Source organism: Somniosus microcephalus, chromosome 19, assembly GCF_052327205.1.
Source record: "Somniosus microcephalus isolate GS21.2 chromosome 19, FLI_Smic_1.0, whole genome shotgun sequence".
Classification (NCBI taxonomy): domain Eukaryota; kingdom Metazoa; phylum Chordata; class Chondrichthyes; order Squaliformes; family Somniosidae; genus Somniosus; species Somniosus microcephalus.
This window is the reverse complement of record NC_141005.1, coordinates 72,570,678-72,590,607: the sequence shown is the minus strand read 5'-3', so window position 1 is coordinate 72,590,607 and position 19,930 is coordinate 72,570,678.

Below are 19,930 nucleotides of genomic sequence, written 5' to 3'. Positions count from 1 at the left end.
GTCCTCCATTTGGCAATACATATATATCCATTTTAGGTATTTCCTGACCTTTATATGTCACTTTCACCCTTGTTTTTCCTTTGGGGTAGACTTTTTGCCCCGTATACGTCTTCAAGACAATCTCTGTAGCTTTCAAGGGTATGTGTGAAAATAGCCACTTGTAGTCTCTTTGATTTATGACTGTTAGAGCTGACCCTGTGTCCAATTCCATTTCCACTTGGACTCCGTCTATCTTGAGTGTAACCCAGATAGTCTGGTGATCCTCCATTTCGGTTACATTATGTAGTTTCAGACAACCCAGCTCCTTGCTTCCGGAGTCTGTGTCACTTTTCTGTTCGTCTGAACCACTGTCCATCACCTGGTGTACCTTTTTGTACTTCTCCTGTGGAGATTTCTTACTGTTGGTTTTCTTCCCAGACCTGCAGACTCTTGCTATGTGTCCTGCTTTCCCACACTGTCTGCACACTTGGTCCTTGAACCAACAATCTTTCTGGTCATGTGTTGTTCTGCCGCAGCGATAGCACTTCCCTGTTCCATAGGTCATTTCGTTGCTGCCATATTTTTGTGGTCTCCGTTGTATCTCTGCAGCGCCCCTTGCGGCTGCTTCGTGTGATACTGCCATACTGAAAGGTCCTTTTCTGATAGAAGCCGTTTCTGGGTTCCTTCACTTTGTAGCCCACACACAAACTTGTCCCTTAACGTATCTGCTAGTCCCGCTCCAAACTGGCAGTGTTTCGATAGCTTGCGCAGTTCCGTTAGGTACTCAGCATTGCTTTCGTCTTTGTGTTGGTTCCTTTTATGGAACTTAAATTGTTCTGCTATCAGCAGCGGTGTGGGGTTTAAGTGGTCCTGTAGGATTTCTACTATGCTTTCAAAATTCTTGTTTACCGGCTTCTCTGGGGTTATTAGATTTCGCAGTAACCCATAAGTTTTTGCACCCATGGAATTTAACAGAACCAGTGCTTTATTAGCATCTGGCACTTCATTCGCCCTACAGTACACCTCAATATGTTCCACATATGTCGCCCAATCTTCGACTTCATTGTCGAACGTAGAGATACTGCCACTCTTCGGCATCCTTGGTTGTGCGTTAACTATCACCAATGGCGCCTCCCGCGCTTCCCCTTCTTCTCCGCTGGCACAAAATGGTGTCTCCTGCACTTTCCTTCCTTCCCGCGCTCGCGCGTCTTCTCCACTGCGGCTTCGCAAAATGGCGTCTCCCGCGCTCTTCCTTCTCCGCGGCTCAATGGCGCCTCCCGCGCTCTCCCTGCTTCTCCGCGGCTCAATGGCGTCTCCCGCGCTATTCCTGCTTCTCCGCAGCTCAATGGCGTCTCCCCTTGCTTCGCCCCACGGACCCTGATCAGCCTGTGATCCCTGGCTGTACTCTGCGTGTTCTTCTCTTGATATTTGTCGACGCCGCTCAGTCTAGAACCCGGCTGTTTCTTACCCTCTCTCTCTCCGGTTTTGCAGTATTTTTCCCCGACGCCGCTCGGTGATCAACCCCTGGCTGCGCCCTGCTCTCTTCACCCTTTTTCTTACCCCGTCGACGCTGCCCGGCTCTCTCTCTCTGCCGTCGGTCGGCTCCAGCCGCCGCTGCTCGGGAAGGGTCTGCTGTGGACCTGTCATTGGTCTCTTACTGCTCGTTGTGGCTGGGGAACCAAGCCCGGCTCTCCACAGCCTCCCCAGTGAAGTTGGATCTCTGCCTGACTGCTGGGCAGTTGCTCGCGGTTGACGCCCATGTTCCTGGACTTGACTATTTTTTTTTTCTTGTTTAATGTTGCAGGTAGATTCGCATCAACACTCGTCGCCACTGTTGGATCCGTGGTTCAGTGGATAAATAATTACACAGATGCTGTACATAAACAAACAACAGGTCTTTACTGGAGGAGGGTCATCTCTAGACTGGGATACAGAGGCATGCGCACAGCTTATATACCGGTGTGGTTACTGCCGGTACTACAGTATACAGGAGCTGTAAAAAGTAGTTCTGACTTAAAGCACATACACTACAGTCAGGTGGACAGAACAGTGGCAAATGGAATTCAATCCGGAGAAGTGTGAGGTAATGCATTTGGGGAGGGCTAACAAGGAAAGGGAATACACATTAAATGGTAGGACACCGAGTAGCGTAGAGGAACAAAGGGACCTTGGAGTGCATGTCCACAGATCCCTGAAGGGAGCAGCCAGGTAGATAAGATGGTTAAGAAGGCATACAGAATGCTTGCCTTTATTAGCCGTGGCATAGAATACAAGAGCAGAGGGATTATGCTTCGACTGTATAAAACAGCTAGAGTACTGCGTGCAGTTCTGGTCACCACATTACAGGAAAGATGTGCTTGCACTAGAGAGGGTACAGAGGAGATTTACGAGGATGGAGGATTTTAGCTGTGAGGAAAGATTGGAGAGGCTGCGGTTGTTTTCTTTGGAACAGGAGGAGGCTGAGGGGAGACTTGATTGAGGTGTATAAAATTATGAGGGGCCTAGAGTGGATAGGAAGGACCTATTTCCCCTAGCAGAGAGGTCAATAACCAGGGTGCATAGATTTAAAGTAATTGGTAACCTACAAGGCTACGGACCAAGAGCTGGAAAGTGGGATTAGGCTGGAGAGCTCTTTCTGGGCCGGCACGGACACGATGGGTCAAATGAACTCCTTCTGTGCCGTAAGTTTCGATGATTCGGCTGTGGATTGTAGCTGTTTTAAGCAACAACATAGAAACATGCCCCAAGGTGCTTCACAGAAACATGCCCCAAGGTGCTTCACAGAAACATGCCCCAAGGTGCTTCACAGAAACATGCCCCAAGGTGCTTCACAGAAACATGCCCCAAGGTGCTTCACAGAAACATGCCCCAAGGTGCTTCACAGAAACATGCCCCAAGGTGCTTCACAGAAACATGCCCCAAGGTGCTTCACAGAAACATAATTAGACAAAAATGGATGCCGAGCCAAAGGCGGCGACATTAGGAGAGTGTGACCAAAAGCTCGGTTGAAGTGGTTTTAAGGAGCATCTGAAAGGAGGAGAGGGAGGTGGAGAGGTCTGTGGAGGGAATTCCAGAGCTTGGGGCTGAGGCAGCTGAAGATACGGCTGCCAATGGTCAGGTGAAGCGATGCACAAGAAGCCAGAGTCAGAAGAAAGCAGAGTTTTGTGGGGGGTTGTAGGGCTGAAGGAGGCTACAGAGATAGGGAGGGGCGAGGCCATGGAGGGAGTTAAACAGGAGGATGAGAATTTTAAATTGGAGGCATGGGGAGCAGGAGCCAATGTAGGTCAGGGTGATGGGTGACCAGGACTTGGAGCGGAGATTAGATTAAGATATTTCCAGAGCAGTAATTGTCCCAATACTTAAAACAGATGCCCAGTCTTCCTATGACAGTAATGTAGATGGTGCCTACATGCCCACATGGGTTACAAGGTTTGATGAGTATTAATAAATGCAAACTTTTGGTAGGATATGTATAAGAACACCCAGCAGGAATGAATGCTGCATTTCTTGCTAATTGCGAGGATTCATAACACCACCCTATATATGCCAAGTGCTTTGTTTTCACAGTAGAGAATATGATTCAATTAATTTGAGTGCTGTTGAGGTGGACGTAAAAGGTCCCACGGCATTATTCAAAGAGAAGGCAGATCTCCTAATGTCCTGTAGAATACTCACGCCTCAACCAACATCACCAAAGCAGATTCATCTCATTTGCTGTTTGTGGGACCTTGCTGTGCACAAATTGGCTGCCGTGCTTGCCTGCCTAATTCATTTTTAATGTGGAAGCAAGTCATCCTCGGTTCTGAGAGACTGCCTAAGAAAAAGAAAAACAGTTCAGAAGTAAATCACTGGGTGTGAAGCACTTTGGGACAGCATGAGGATGGGAAAGGTGCTATATAGACACACGTTCTTTCAATGTCGTTTTTGATCAAATATGTAAGGCTCAATAAAGATTTATTATTATATAAGAAAAACTTTGCACATCACTAGGAAAACAGTCAAGAAATTACTTAATCAAGATCTCCCATGGAGAAGGACATCAACGTGCAATGGTTCTAATAATAAATGAACTGCTTGAAATTTTTTTGACAATACTTGGAGAAAGTGCCTTTCATTGGATGCTAATCCCGGTGCAGCTTTCCTATAAAATTAAGCCTCTACCTTTCACGATTTGTGCTCAAATCACTATTAAAATTAACAAAATTAACCACTACAGCTCGCAGAGTGAGTTTGTGGGGATTGGGAGACGGGCCATTTTATTGTTTAATTCAGACGCTGCAAAAGCATCCTGTTTACATCAGAAACAAAGTGTGAAGGGGGCGGTCAGTGACACCACAGGTGAAATAGGATAACTGGCACCTATTGTTTCTAACCCCTAAACCAACTGGCAACTCATCCAAGTTACGTTGTCGATCTGCGTCACTGGCAGCTAATATTTTATTTGCAGTTCAAATTTCACATCCAACAGATGACATGTTTGGAATATTTAGTATTTTTAACTGGACCTTTGTACCTAGTTTCCAAGAAGCTTGAGCCGTGATTAGAAAGGCCCTGCAGAACACAGCGAGCACAACAGTCTAACTATTGGACCAGGGCTCAGTCTGAACGTTAATATTTGACAAGTGTTTAAAATTAGACCACTGCAGAAAAAGCAATTAAATAAAAATGGAAGGCGGGGGGGTGGGGGGGGGAATGAAAAATGTCCAGAACTTCTACTTTGGAAACGTGAATTGTTAAACGCACAGGTCTTGTGAAATTGGCTAGTAATCCATTTTCATTTTGCGGATAACTCTTTCACAGTGCATCACCGCGCTCCCACCACCCCCCCCACACCCGCCCTCACTGCCACTAGAATATCAATCATAAAACAGTGTACACATTACTGGAACGGATATAAAAGGTCACAGCATTTGGCCACACAGATGAGGTTTTTTTTTTAAATTGCAGATTCAGAGGCCTATTTAAAAGAAAATTGTTCAGGATGTGGGTGGCATTGTCACGGCCAAATTTGTTGCCCACCCCTAGTTTCCCTCAGAAGATAGTGGCAGACCTCCTTCAAGAAGATGTCAGCCTTTGCTCAGTGGTAACACTCTCGCTGCCGAGTCAGAAGGTTGTGGGTTCAAGCCCCACTCCAGAGACCTGAGTCATCACCAAATCCACTTCCCTTCACCTCCACAACATCAGTCGCTGATGGCCAAAGCTAACCCGCCTCTTGAGGAGCTAGGGTACAAGTTAAAAAGCACAACCACAAAAAGTAATAATCACTGTATGACTACCTGAGCCATATGCAAATTGGCATAGGGACAAACAGGTTAGAGCTTTATAAGCGTGGCTGAAAGAGTGGTGTGCAAGGCAGGGGTTTCAATTCATGGGACACTGGCACCTGTACTGGGTAAAGAGGGAGTTGTTCCGTTGGGACGGGCTCCACTTAAACCAGGCTGGGGAAGGTTCAGGTAAGGGTAAATTTATAAGTCTGAAGATAAAAAGTCAAGGCTGTAGAGCAGAGTAACGATTTGGGTAAAATCAAGCAGATTGCATCAGGGAGTTTAGTTATGATAATAGGGCATTATTGCAGAGTGTTCAGTTCCATTCGCAACTCCTCAAATAATGAAGCAGTCCATGTCCGCATGCAGCAAGACCTGGATAACATTTAGGCTTGGGCTGATAAGTGGCAAGTAACATTCATGCCACACAAGTGCCAGGCAATGACTATCTCCAACCAGAGAGCGTCTAACCACCGTCCCTTGACATGCAACAGATTACCATCACTGAATCTCCCACCATCAACATCCTGGGGGTCACCATTGACCAGAAACTTAACTGGACCAGCCACATAAATACTGTGGCTACAAAAGCAGGTCAGAGGCTGGGTATTCTGCAGTTAGTGTCTCACCTCCTGACAAGGCACAAGTCAGGAGTGTGACGGAATATTCTCCACTTGCCTGGATGAGTGCAGCTCCAACAGCATTCAAGAAACTCAACATCATCCAGGACAAGGCAGCCCGCTTGATTGGCACCCCATCCACCACCTTGAACATTCACTCCCTCCGCCACCGGCACACCGTGGTTGCAGTGTGCATCATCTACAAGATGCACTGCAGCAACTCACCAAGGCTTCTTCGGCAGCACCTCCCAAACCCACGACCTCTACCACCTAGAAGGACAAGGGCAGCAGGCGCATGGGAATACCACCACCTCCAAGTTCCCCTCCAAGTCACATGCCATCCTGACTTGGAAATATATCGCCGTTCCTTCATTGTCGCTGGGTCAACACCCTGGAACTCCCTCCCTAACAGCACTGTGGAGTACCTTCACCACATGGACTACAGCGGTTCAAGAAAGCAGCTGACCACCACCTTCTCAAGGGCAATTAGAGAGGGGCAATAAATGCTGGCCTTGCCAGCGATGTCCACATCCCATGAACGAATAAAACAAAAAGTTAGCGACTAAGGCCACATCAGGGAAAAATAGTATAAAGTTAAAATTAAAGGCACAATATCTGAATGCACGAAGCATTCGTAACAAGATAGATGAATTAATGGGTTTGATTGAGTAGCCATTACTGAGACGTGGTTACAAGTTGACCAAGGTTGGGAACTAAATATTCCAGGGTACTTGACTTTTAGAAAAGATAGGCAAAATGGAAAAGAAGGTGGGTTAGCCCTTATAATGAGGGATGAGATAAAGACAGTAGGGAGAAAGGATCTTAGCCCATAAAATCAAGATGTAGAATCAGTATGGTTGGAGCTAGGAAATAACAAAGGGCAGAAAACACTGGTGGGAGTAGTTTATAGGCCCCCTAACAGTAATTGCAGTGTTGGACAGAGTATATATCAGCAAATTAGAGGAGTATGCAACAAGGGTAACGCAATAATCCTGGGGAATTTTAATCTTCATGTAGACTGGGCAAACCAAATTGACAAATGTAGCTGGAGGACGAGTTCATGGAATGCATTCGAGACAGTTTTCTAGAACAATATGTCGAGGAACCAACTCTGGAACAGGCAATTTTAGATCTAGTATTGTGTAATGAAACAGGATTAATTAGTAATTTTATAGTAAAGGATCCTCTGGGGAAGAGTGATCATAATGATAGAATTTTATATTAAGTTTGAGTGTGATTGGATTAAGTCCAAAACTAGGGTCTTAAATTTAAACAAAGTTAATTATGGAGGTATGAGAGGCGAGTTGGCTGAGGTAGATTGGGAAATTAGATTAAAAGATACGACGGTAGATAAGCAATGGCAAACATTTAAATAAATAAATAATAATTTTCAACAAATATACATTCCCTTCAGGAATAAAGACTCCACTGGAAAAGTGGTATAGCCATGGCTAACTAGAGAAGTTAAAAAGAGTATTAGATTGAAAGAAGGGGCTGACAATGTTGCCAAAAAGAATAGCAAGCCTGAGGATTGGGAGGGTTTTAAAAATCAGCAAAGGATGACCAAGAAATTGATAAAGAGGGAGAAAATAGAATGAGAATAAACTAGCAAGAAAAATAGAAACAGGTTGTAAGAACTTTTATCTATATATATATAATTGCTCTTCTGTCTGTCTGTCCGTCCTCTATACACTCAAAAGTTATAGGGCTAGATTTTCAGTTGCTTGCGCCAGCAGTTAGCGCCTTAAGAGAAGTGATTTTCGGGCGCTATTCGTGTAGCGCCCGGGCGCAGCGCAGTTTGCGCCCCGCCCCAAATTAAGTTGCCCGTTAGCGCCGGCGCAAAGTTTAGCGGCCGCCCGGATGCGCGCGCAGAAAATGACGTCACATCCTCGTGCAACGCCCTTTGGCCGCCCCGAATGCAAACTTCAGTCGGACCGCCCCATTCTGCGGCTGGCGTCCAGAGCGTTTGTAAAATGGAACGCAACACACCCTGGGGAGCGCAAATTAAAGGGCACTCCTCCTGCACTATAAACGGCAGTCTGCATGTGTTGTGTGGAAGGAACCACCACCACCACCACCACCACCACCACCACCACCACCACCGTTCCCCTTTAAGAGCTCACTGGCACCAGAGTGTCTGCCGTGCGCTGCGCCCGAGCTCGGGCGCTGCGCTCTGCACCGCCGGCTTAGCGCCTAAAGATAGTAGTGGAACGCCTCTTTTAGCGCTCCACCAACCTCTTAGGGCGAAGCCACTGAATTTCCGGCAACGGGGCGCTACTTTGGGGCGGGCGCTAACTTCGGGCGGGCGCTAAGGTTAGCACCCCAAAACTGTCTATACTGAAAATCTAGCCCATAGAGCGTACCTACACGTGTGTTATATCAAAAGAAAGCTTACGATTCCAGACCGGTCATAAGCGTATTTACTTTTCGGTGAGACAAAAATTGTGCAAATGGTGTGTTAGCCTTTACTGCAAGGGGGTTTGGAGTGCAAGAGTAAGGAAGTCTTGCTGCAATTATACAGGGCTTTGGCGAGACCACACCTGGAGTACTGTGCACAGTTTTGGTCTCCTTAGCTAAGGTATCCAAAAAACGTTCAAAATTCCGCTCATTAGCGGTTGACCAATCCTACAGGGGAATTAGCATTGAGTGACTATGATGTCAGAGCAGTTTTTGTGCTGTCATAAAGAAATCAATGCTTTCACTGTGCCCAGCCTACTCAGCTGGGGTGACTCGGGCCGGGCCTCTTCCTCTCTTCTCTATCTCCTTCCCTCACTCTCTCCTTCTCTCTCTCTCTGTCTCTCTCTCCTTCCCTCTCTCTCTCTCTCCTTCCTTCTCTCTCTGTCTCTCTCTCCTTCCCTCTCTCTCTCTCTCTCCTTCCCTCTCTCTCTCTGTCTCTCCTTCCCTCTCTCTCTCTGTCTCTCCTTCCCTCTCTCTCTCTGTCTCTCCTTCCCTCTCTCTCTCTCTCTGTCTCTCATTCCCTCTCTCTCTCTCTGTCTCTCCTTCCCTCTCTCTCTCTCGCCTTCCCTCTCTCTCTCTCTCCTTCCCTCTCTCTCTCTCTCCTTCCCTCTCTCTCTCCTTCCCTCTCTCTCTCTCTCTCTCTCCTTCCCTCTCTCTCTCTCTCTCTCCTTCCCTCTCTCTCTCTCCTTCCCTCTCTCTCTCTCCTTCCCTCTCTCCCTCTCTCTCTCCTTCCCTCTCTCTCTCCTTCCCTCTCTCTCTCTCTCTCTCTCTCCTTCCCTCTCTCTCTCTCTCTCTCCTTCCCTCTCTCTCTCTCCTTCCCTCTCTCCCTCTCTCTCTCCTTCCCTCTCTCTCTCTCTCCTTCCCTCTCTCTCTCTCCTTCCCTCTCTCTCTCCCTCCTTCCCTCTCTCTCTCTCTGTCTCTCTCTCCTTCCCTCTCTCTGTCTCTCTCTCCTTCCCTCTCTCTGTCTCTCTCTCCTTCCCTCTCTTTCCTTCCCTCTCTCTCTCTCCTTCCCTCTCTCTCTCTGTTTCTCTCTCCTTCCCTCTCTCTCTCTCTCTCCTTTCTCTCTTTCTCTCTCTCTCTCTCTCTCCCTCTCTCTCGCTCTCCTTCCCTCTCTCCTTCCCTCTCCAAACGGGGCGATACCGAATTTCTAGCCCTCTCCCTCTCTCTCCCCCCAATCTCTCTCTCTCCCCGTCTCTTTATCTCTCTCTCTCTGTCTCCCAGTCTCTCTCTCTCTGTCTCCCAGTCTCTCTATCTCTTCCCCAGTCTCTCTCTCTCTCTCTCCCCCAGTTTCTCTCTCTCTCTCCCCGTCCGTCTCTCTCTCCCCCCTCAGTCTCTCTCTCTCTCTATCTATCTCCCAGTCTCTCTCTCACCCAGTCTCCCAATCTCTCTCTCTCTCCTCCAGACTCTCCCTCCTCCAGTCTCTCTCCCAGTCTTTCTCTCTCTCTCCGTCTCTCAATTCAATTCAATTCAATTCAAATTGCTTTATTGGCATGATAAGGTACATCTTATGTTGCCAAAGCATCGAAAAACATTTATGGTTGAACACATAAATGCAGATCTATTCATACAGTGTATAAACAAATATATCCCTGAGTGTATAAATATACATTCGTATAATTTGTATATACTCTTTTCTTAGGTTTACTGGTTGTCCCTCTGTTTATGGCAAGCTGTAACATAGTGTGCCGCTAAGGTTACACAGTTTCTCTGTTCCCCTAGTAGGTATGGGAGTTTTTGGTCGTCATTCAAATTTCTGAATTCAGGGCATATTTGTGTGAATTTTTGGTAGAAATTCTCCCTGATGCCCTGATATTTTCCACAAGCTGTGAGGAAGTGCATCTCTGTCTCCACCACTCCCTGACTGCAGTGAGAGCATATCCTGTCCTCTCTTGGCAGCCAGGTCTGCCTGTGTCTGCCTTTTTCGATCGCCAGGCTATGTTCACTAAGTCTGTACCTTGTCAAGGTTTTTCTCAGTTTGCTATCCTTTACCATGGTCAATGTGGTAAACCACTGTTTGTATTCCACTGTGTACATGCCTGTACATGTCTCGGCTGACTCCTCCCACGAGTCCAGGTATAAAGGTGACTGCTCCATAGTCCCTCTGTATTCTGGACCGGTCGACCACTCGAGGCACACCTTCATTCTCTTGTTAATAAAAGCCTGTTAGTTACTCGCTTAATCTCAGTCTTTTGAGTTATTGATAGCGCATCAATTTTATTAACAAGATTTTTATAATGGAGAAGATCCTCACACCAGCATGCCTGGACTTAGATCATCGGGAGGCGGACTCATCCACCAAGTTTACTCACTGGCTTAGGTGTTTTGAAAAATTCCTGATCGCCTCCGCTGCAACGGTCAATTCGGACGAGGACAAACTGGATGTCCTGACCTCCAAAGTGAACCACCGAGTGTACTCGGTCATCCAGGACGCGACCTCGTATGCGGATGCTATCAAGCTCCTCAAGGACCAGTACACGCGCCCAGTGAACGAGGTGTACGCTAGGCACCTCCTGGGGAGTCGTAAACAACAACCTGGGGAATCGACCGAGGAATACCTTCAGGCACTGTCTGTGCTTGGCCGGGCCTGTGGTTGTAAGGATGTAAAGGCCGTCGTGTACACAGAGGAACTTATCCGGAACGCTTTTGTAGCGGGCCACAGGTCCAATTACACCCGACAGCGGCTGCTGGAGCAGAGTGACCTCGCTCTCAACAAGGCCTCTGAACTCGCACTATCATTGGACGCAGCCTACCGGGGCATGGATGCCTACTCCTCTGCACCGTGGACGCCGCGGGGAACGACAGCCTGGGACACGGTAGGACCATCTCATAGCGCCGTGCCACCCTAGCCACATCCCAGCAACGGCCCAACTACCGCAGCAGTGTCCCAAGGCCAGACAGCAGTGCCCCAAGGCCAGAAATGCTACTTCTGTGGCCAGGCCAAACACCCCAGAGCGCGCTGCCCGGCGAAAAATGCGATCTGCTCGGGCTGCGGGAAGAAGGGACACTACGCCAGCGTCTGCAGAGCCAAAGCCACCCCGAACCCCAGCAGCGCCGCGTGTGGGCCATGCGGGCTGCCATCTTGGGCCTCCCCAGCCATGTGCGAACCACCGGAACAGCAGCCATTTTGGACGCCTCCAGCCACATGGGGATCATGGACGCCGCCCTCTTGCATGACAGCCGGGACACAACAGGCCCCCAACACCGCCTCATCTGATACCCGCAGCGACACACCGACCCCTACGCTGGCCTCCGTTACGCTGGACCAAGCGAGACCGCACCAACTGGCCCGGTCCACAATGGACATTAAGGTAAATGGTCACGAAACAATCTGCCTTTTTGACTCTGGGAGCACGGAGAGCTTCATCCACCCCAACACGGTGCGGCGTTGCTCTCTCCCAGTCCTGCCTGCGCACCAGCGGATTTCTATGGCCTCCGAGTCCCAGTCGGCGGACATTGGCGGCTACTGCGTGGTGACACTCGTAGTAGACGGGACTGTGTACGATAATTTTAAACTTCTGGTCCTGCCCCACCTCTGCGCTGCCATTCTACTGGGGTTAGATTTTCAGTGCCACCTTAAAAGTGTTACGATGGCGTACGATGGACCCCTCCCCCGACTCACAGTCCGCAGCCAGCAGCTTCAAAATTGCCCGCCGCGCACCAGGTGCAACCTCTCCACACTCAGAGTCACCCCCCCCCCCCCACTGTTTGCTAACCTCACCCCCGACTGTAAGCCGATCGCCACAAAGAGCAGGCGATACAGTGCCGGGGACAGGGTTTTCATTAAAACCGAAGTGGAGCGGCTCCTGAAGGAGGGGATTATTGAGGGCAGCACCAGCCCCTGGCGAGCCCAGGTTGTGGTCGTTAAGACCGGCGAGAAGCAGCGCCTGGTCATCGACTACAGCCAGACAATAAATCGCTACACCCTGCTGGACGCTTACCCACTCCCCCGCATAGCTGATATGGTCAACCAGATCGCGCAGTACCGCGTCTTCTCGACCATTGACCTGAAATCAGCGTACCACCAGCTCCCTATCCGCCCTGAGGACCGCCAGTATACTGCCTTTGAGGCAAACGGCCGCCTCTATCACTTCCTTAGGGTTCCCTTTGGCGTCACCAACGGGGTCTCCGTCTTCCAAAGGGAGATGGACCGGATGGTCGATCAAAATGCATTGCAGGCCACTTTCCCATATCCGGACAATGTGACCATCTGCAGCCATGACTTGCGGGACCATGATGCAAACCTCGAAAAATTCCTCCGCACCGCCCAACACCTGAACCTGACGTATAACAAGGAGAAGTGCATATTCTGCACAACCCGCCTCGCCATCCTTGGCTGTGTTGTGGAACACAGAGTCATCAGTCCCGACCCCGACCGGATGCGTCTCCTTATGGAACTCCCACTGCCCCACTGCCTCAAGGCCCTGAAGAGGTGCCTAGGGTTTTTCTCCTATTACGCCCAGTGGGTCCCCTACTATGCGGACAAGGCCCGTCCGCTGATCAAGTCCACCTCCTTTCCCGTGACAGCAGAGGCCCGCTTAGCCTTCCACCGTATCAAGGAAGACATTGCCAAAGCCACCATGCACGCAGTGGACGAATCCATCCCCTTCCAGGTGGAAAGCGACGCGTCCGACTTTGCCCTGGCCGCTACCCTTAATCAGGCGGGGAGACCCGTGGCCTTCTTTTCACGAACCCTCCAGGGCCCGGAGACCAGACACTCTGCTGTTGAGAAGGAGGCCCAGGCTATTGTGGAGGCCGTGCGTCATTGGAGGCACTACCTGGCCGGAAAATGATTTACCCTGCTCACTGACCAGCGTTCAGTTGCTTTTATGTTTAACAACAAGCAGAGGGGCAAAATCAAAAACGACAAGATCTTGAGGTGGAGAATCGAACTTTCCACCTACAATTACGAGATCTTGTACCGGCCCGGGAAGCTCAATGAACCCCCGGATGCTCTATCGCGTGGCACCTGCGCCAGCGTGCAGATCGATAGACTGCGGGCCCTCCACAATGACCTCTGCCACCCGGGGGTCACCAGGTTCTTCCACTTCATCAAGGCCCGCAACCTGCCTTACTCCATTGAGGAGGTCAGGACCATGACCAGGAACTGCCAAGTCTGCGCTGAGTGCAAACCGCACTTTTATAGACCAGACTGGGCTCACCTGATAAAAGCCACTCGCCCCTTCGAGCGCCTGAGCGTTGATTTTAAAGGGCCTCTCCCCTCCTCCGACCGCAATGTGTACTTCCTCAACATTATTGATGAGTACTCCCGTTTCCCGTTCGCCATCCCCTGCCCGGACATGACCAGTGCCACGGTCATTAAATGTCTGAACGACCTCTTCACCCTGTTCGGTTTCCCCAGCTATATCCATAGCGACCGGGGCTCATCGTTTATGAGCGACGAACTCCGTCAGTACCTGCTCGCTAGGGGTATTGCCACAAGCAGGACCACCAGTTACAACCCCCGGGGGAACGGACAGGTGGAAAGAGAGAATGCGACAGTTTGGAAGGCCGCCCTGCTAGCCTTAAAGGCTAGGGGCCTTCCGACCTCCCGCTGGCAGGATGTGCTCCCCGATGCGCTCCACTCTATTCGGTCACTGCTCTGCACTGCCACTAACGCCACCCCTCATGAGAAAATGTTTGTCTTCCCAAGGAAGTCCACATCGGGGACATCGCTACCCGCCATGGCTGACGTCCCCAGGGCCGGTCCTACTGAGAAGACACGTGAGGACCCATAAAATGGACCCCCTGGTCGAGAGGGTCGACCTCCTCCACGCCAACCCCCAGTACACTTACATTGCGTACCCGGACGGGCGGGAGGACACAGTCTCCATACGAGACCTCGCACCCTCGGGGGCCGCAGTAACCCACTACCCACTACCACCACCCCCACGATCCAATATCCAGCCCCAGCAGACGGCAGGCCTGGGCCCCGCGACCCGCTCGACACCTACGAGGACTACACACCAGTGCCCCAGCCTACGCGGGACTCGACGCCGGAAGCTTCACTACCCCTGCCGTCGCCACGTCGATCACAGCGGCAGACAAGACCTCCAGAGAGACTCCAATACACTAACATTTAATACACTTCACTCCGCCGGACTCATTTTTAAACAAGGGGTGAATGTGGTAAACCACTGTTTGTATTCCACTGTGTACATGCCTGTACATGTCTCGGCTGACTCCTCCCACGAGTCCAGGTATAAAGGTGACTGCTCCACAGTCCCTCTATATTCTGGACCGGTCGACCACTCGAGGCACACCTTCATTCTCTTGTTAATAAAAGCCTGTTAGTTACTCGCTTAATCTCAGTCTTTTGAGTTATTGATAGCGCATCAATCAGGTATTCAGCGATGTTGTATTGTCTGTTTAGGGCCAAGTAGCAATTGAGTTTGTTTTGGGTTTTTGTTGTTTCTGCCCAATATGACAGGTATTTTTCCTTTTGCTTAGTGACAATTGTGTTGGGTTGAATTCTCTGTGCTACGATGTCACTGTCCTGGGGCTGGTTATTGTTAGTAGTGTTAGTGGTTGCTTCACTGAGTCCCAGGACTAGTTGACTGAGGGTATTCTTCTTTATGGGTCTCTCTTGGCATTTCAAGGCTTCGTAATGATAGCAGTGGGGGTTGCTCATTTTTAGGTGTTTCCAAAATTTGGTGGCTCTTTTTTGGATAGTAATTATTAATGGATATTGGCCTAGTTCTGCCCTGCATGCATTGTTTACGGTTTTCCTTTGAGTCCGGAGGATACTTTTACAGAATTCTGCATGTAGGATCTCAATTGGGTGTTTGTCCCATTTTGCAAATTCTTGTTGTGTTAGCGGTCCCCACACCTCACTGCCATAGAGTGCAATTGGTTCAATTACTGATTTAAACATTTTGAGCCAAATGCTAATTGGGATTTCTATTTGGATTGATCTTTTAATGGCATAGAAAGCCCTTCTTGCTTTCTCTTTCAGTTCATTCACAGCCAGATGAAAATTTCCCGTAGAGCTGATTTTTAAGCCCAAGTATGTGTAGTTAGTGGTTTGTTCAATTTTAGTTGTTCCTAGTGTGAAATTTATTCTGGGTCCCTGATGTCTGGATCTTTGCTGGAACACAAGGACTTTGGTTTTTTGGGGGTTTATTGTCAGGGCCCAGGTCTGACAGAATGACTCCAGCAGATCCAGGTTCTGCTGTAGACCCTCCTTAGTTGGTGACAGCAGAACCAGGTCATCTGCATAGAGGAGGAATTTAACCTTGGATTCATATAGGGTGAGGCCGGGTGCTGTAGATTGTTCAAGTAGTTTTGCCAACTCATTTATGTAAATATTAAAGAGTGTCGGTGAGATGGACGAGCCCTGCGTCACACCACGCCCCTGTGGGAAGTATTTTGTTTGTTTGTCTCCAATTTTAACTGCACATTTATTGTTTGTATACATTGATTTAATTACATCATATGTTTTTCCCCCTACACCACTTTCAATAAGTTTCAAGAATAGGCCGTCATGCCAGATGTAATCGAAAGCCTTCTGGAAATCTATAAAGCAGGCAAAAATGTTGCTTTTGTTTTGATGAACATGTTTGTCAATTAGGGTCTGTAGGGTGAAGATATGATCTGATGTTCTATAGTTTGGTAGGAATCCAATTTGGCTTTTACTCAAGACATTGTGCTCCTCAAGGAAGTTTATAAGTCTTTTGTTTATGATACTACAGAAAACCTTCCCCAGGTTACTGTTTACACAGATGCCTTGATAGTTATTTGGGTCAACTTTGTCCCCACTTTTGTATATGGGCGTTATGAGTCCTTTGTTCCAGATATCAGGGAAGTAACCGACACTCAGAACCAAGTTGAAGAGTTTCAGTATAGCCAATTTCATTTTATCATCCGTGTGTTTAATCATCTCGCTTAGGATGCTGTCTGCACCGCAAGCTTTTCCTGGTCGCAGGTCCTTGAGTTTTTCAATTAGCTCTTTTTCAGATATTATGGGGTCTATCGGGTTTTGGTTATCTTTTATGGCAAATTCTAGCTTTGCCAGTTTTTCGCATATTTGGTATTGCTCTGGGCTTAGTGTGTTTTTCTGCTATAATTTTTCAAAATGGTTTTCCCATGTGTCTCCGTTTTGAATGGCCAATTCGTCGTGTTGTTTTTTGTGTAATGTATTCCAGTTGTCCCAGAAACAATTGGAATCAATGGATTCCTCAATGGAGATGAGTGTATTCTTAATATACTGCTCTTTCTTGGTTCTGAGTGTGTTTTTGTATTGTGTTAGTGCCTGACAATAAGTAAGGCGTAATTCCTCGTTTTCTGGTTGTCTGTGTTTTTGGTTTGATATTTTTCTGAGTTTTTTCCTCATGTTCTGGCAATCGGAGTCAAATCATTTTTCGTAGTTTTTTGTTTTGGGTTTGTTCTTGCGAACTTTCAAGTTTGACATTGATGCCAAATTATCAAAAATATTATTTAGGTTATTCACTGCCCGGTTTACGCCTTCTTTATTGTGTGTGTATGTATTTTCCAGAAAGGTGTCCAAGAGAGCTTGAGTTGTTTGATTGCTAATTGCTTTCTGGTATTTTTCCATGCTGTTTTTGGCCCATCTGTAAGATTTTTTAATGTTGTACAGTTTACTGGGTTGTGTTTCTGTGTTGGTTGTTTTTGTCCTTTCAAGATATGCAGTAATTTGACTGTGATCTGACAGTGTTGTTTGTGGTTTGACTGTGAATGTTCTGAAAGAGGATGGGTCCAGATCCGTAATCATATAGTCTACAGTGCTGAAGCCAAGAGGTGAGCAATAGGTGGATCTTCCTAGGAAGTCTCCCAATAACCTACCATTGACAATGTACAGACCCAGGCTTTGACAGAGCTGCAGGAGCTGTTTTCCGTTAGCATTTGTCTGTTTGTCGCAGTTATGCCTGTGTGGATGGGAAGGGAGATCAAAGTGGTTACTCCCAAATATGTAATTATTCCCATGATCATTGGTGAAGTCTGGTTCTTCGCCTGTTCTTGAGTTGAGGTCCCCACATATCAACACATTTCCCTGAGCCTGGAATTGGATAATCTCCCTCTCTATGTTGGAGAAGGTGTCCTCTTTGAAGTACGGGGATTCTGTCGGGGGGATATAGAGTGTGCAAATGAAAACATCTTTCATGCTAGAGATGATGCCCCTCTTAATTTTGAGCAATAAGTGGTTTTCGCCTCTCCCCCCATCTCTCTCGCTCCCCATCTCTCTATCTCTCTGTCTCCCAGTCTCTCTCTCTCCCCAGTCTCTCTCTCCTCCGTCTCTCTCCCCAGTCTCTCTCTCTCTCTCTCCCCAGTCTCTCTCTCTCTCTCTCCCAGTCTCTCTCTCCCCAGTCTCTCTCTCTCTCTCTCTCTCTCCCCAGTCTCTCTCCCCAGTCTCTCTCCCCAGTCTCTCTCCTCTCTCTCCCCAGTCTCTCTCCTCTCCCTCCTCTCTCTCCCCAGTCTCTCTCCTCTCTCTCCTCTCTCCCCCCAGTCTCTCTTCTCTCTCTCTCTCCCCCAGTCTCTCTCTCTCCCCAGTCTCTCTCTCTCCCCAGTCTCTCTCTCCCCAGTCTCTCTCCTCTCTCTCCTCTCTCTCCCCAGTCTCTCTCCTCTCTCTCCTCTCTCCCCCCAGTCTCTCTTCTCTCTCTCTCTCCCCCAGTCTCTCTCTCTCCCCAGTCTCTCTCTCTCCCCAGTCTCTCTCTCCCCAGTCTCTCTCTCTCTCTCCCCCAGGCTCTCTCTCTCTTCCCCCCGTCTCTCTCTCTCTCTCCCCCATCTCTCTCCCCCAGTCTCTCTCTCTCTCCCCAGTCTCTCCTCTCTCTTTCCCCAGTCTCTCTCCTCTCCCTCCCCCCAGTCTCTCTACTCTCTCTCTCTCTCTCTCTCCCGTCTCTCTCTCGCTCCGAGTCGCTCTCTCTCTCCATCTCCCCAGTCTCTCTCTCTCTCTCTCTCTCCCCCAGTCTCTCTCTCTCTCTCCCAGTCTCTCTCTCTCTCCCCCAGTCTCTCTCTCCCTCCCCCAGTCTCTCTCTCTCTCCCCCAGTCTCTCTCTCTCTCTCTCCCCCACTCTCTCCCCCCAGTCTCTCTCTCTCTCTCTCCCCCACTCTCTCCCTCTCCCTCCACTCTCTCCCTCTCCCCATCTCTCTCTCTCCCCCCTTCGTCTCTCTCTCTCCCCCCAGTCTCTCTCTCGCTCTCTCCCAGTCTCTCTCTCTCCCCAGTCTCTCTCTCTCTCTCTCCCCAGTCTCTCTCCTCTCTCCCCCAGTCTCTCTTCTCTCTCTCTCTCCCCCAGTCTCTCTCTCTCCCCAGCCTCTCTCTCTCTCTCCCCCGTCTCTCTCCCCCAGTCTCTCTCTCTCTCTCCCCCAGTCTCTCTCTCTCCCCAGTCTCTCCTCTCTCTTTCCCCAGTCTCTCTCCTCTCCCTCCCCCCAGTCTCTCTACTCTCTCTCCCGTCTCTCTCTCTCTCCGAGTCGCTCTCTCTCTCCATCTCCCCAGTCTCTCTCTCTCTCCCCCCCAGTCTCTCTCTCTCTCTCCCAGTCTCTCTCTCTCCCCCCCAGTCTCTCTCTCTCCCCCAGTCTCTCTCTCTCTCTCCCCCAGTCTCTCTCTCTCTCTCCCCCAGTCTCTCTCTCTCTCCCCCACTCTCTCTCTCTCCCCCCCAGTCTCTCTCTCTCCCCCAGTCTCTCTCTCTCTCTCCCCCAGTCTCTCTCTCTCTCTCCCCCAGTCTCTCTCTCTCTCCCCCACTCTCTCCCTCTCTCTCCCCCCAGTCTCTCTCTCTCTCTCTCCCCCCAGTCTCTCTCTCTCTCTCCCCCACTCTCTCCCTCTCCCCCCATCTCTCTCTCTCCCCCCTCCGTCTCTCGCTCTCTCCCCCCAGTCTCTCTCTCACTCTCTCTCTCTCCCCCAGTCTCTCTCTCTCCCCCAGTCTCTCTTTCACCCTCTCCCCCACTCTCTCCCTCTCCCCCACTCTCTCCCTCTCCCCCAGTCTCTCTCTCTCCTCCACTCTCTTCCTCTCCCTCCACTCTCTCCCTCTCCCCCCAAGTCTCTCTCTCTCTCTCTCCCCCCAGTCTCTCTCTCCCCCAGTCTCTCTCCCTCTCCCCAGTCTCTCTCTCTCTCCCCCAGTCTCTCTCTCTCTCCCAGTCTCTCTCTCTCCCCCCCACTCTCTCCCTCTCCCCCCAGTCTCTCTCTCTCTCCCCCACTCTCTCCCTCTCCCTCCACTCTCTCCCTCTCCCCCCAAGTCTCTCTCTCTCTCTCTCTCCCCTCCGTCTCTCTCTCTCTACCCCCACCCCCCGGTCTCTCTCTCTCTCTCTCTCTATCTCTCTCCCCAGTCTCTCTCTCTCCCTTCCCCCATCTCTCTCTCTCCCTTCCCCCGTCTCTCTCTCTCCCTTCCCCTGTCTCTCTCTCTCCCTTCCCCCGTCTCTCCCCCAGTCTCTCTCTCTTCCCAGTCTCTCTCCCCAGTCTCTCTCCTCTCTCTCCCCAGTCTCTCTCCTCTCTCCCCCAGTCTCTCTTCTCTCTCTCTCTCCCCCGGTCTCTCTCTCTCCCCAGTCTCTCTCTCTCCCCAGTCTCCCTCTCCCCATTCTCTCTCTCTCTCCCCCAGTCTCTCTCTCTCTTCCCCCCGTCTCTCTCTCTCTCTCCCCCGTCTCTCACCCCCAGTCTCTCTCTCTC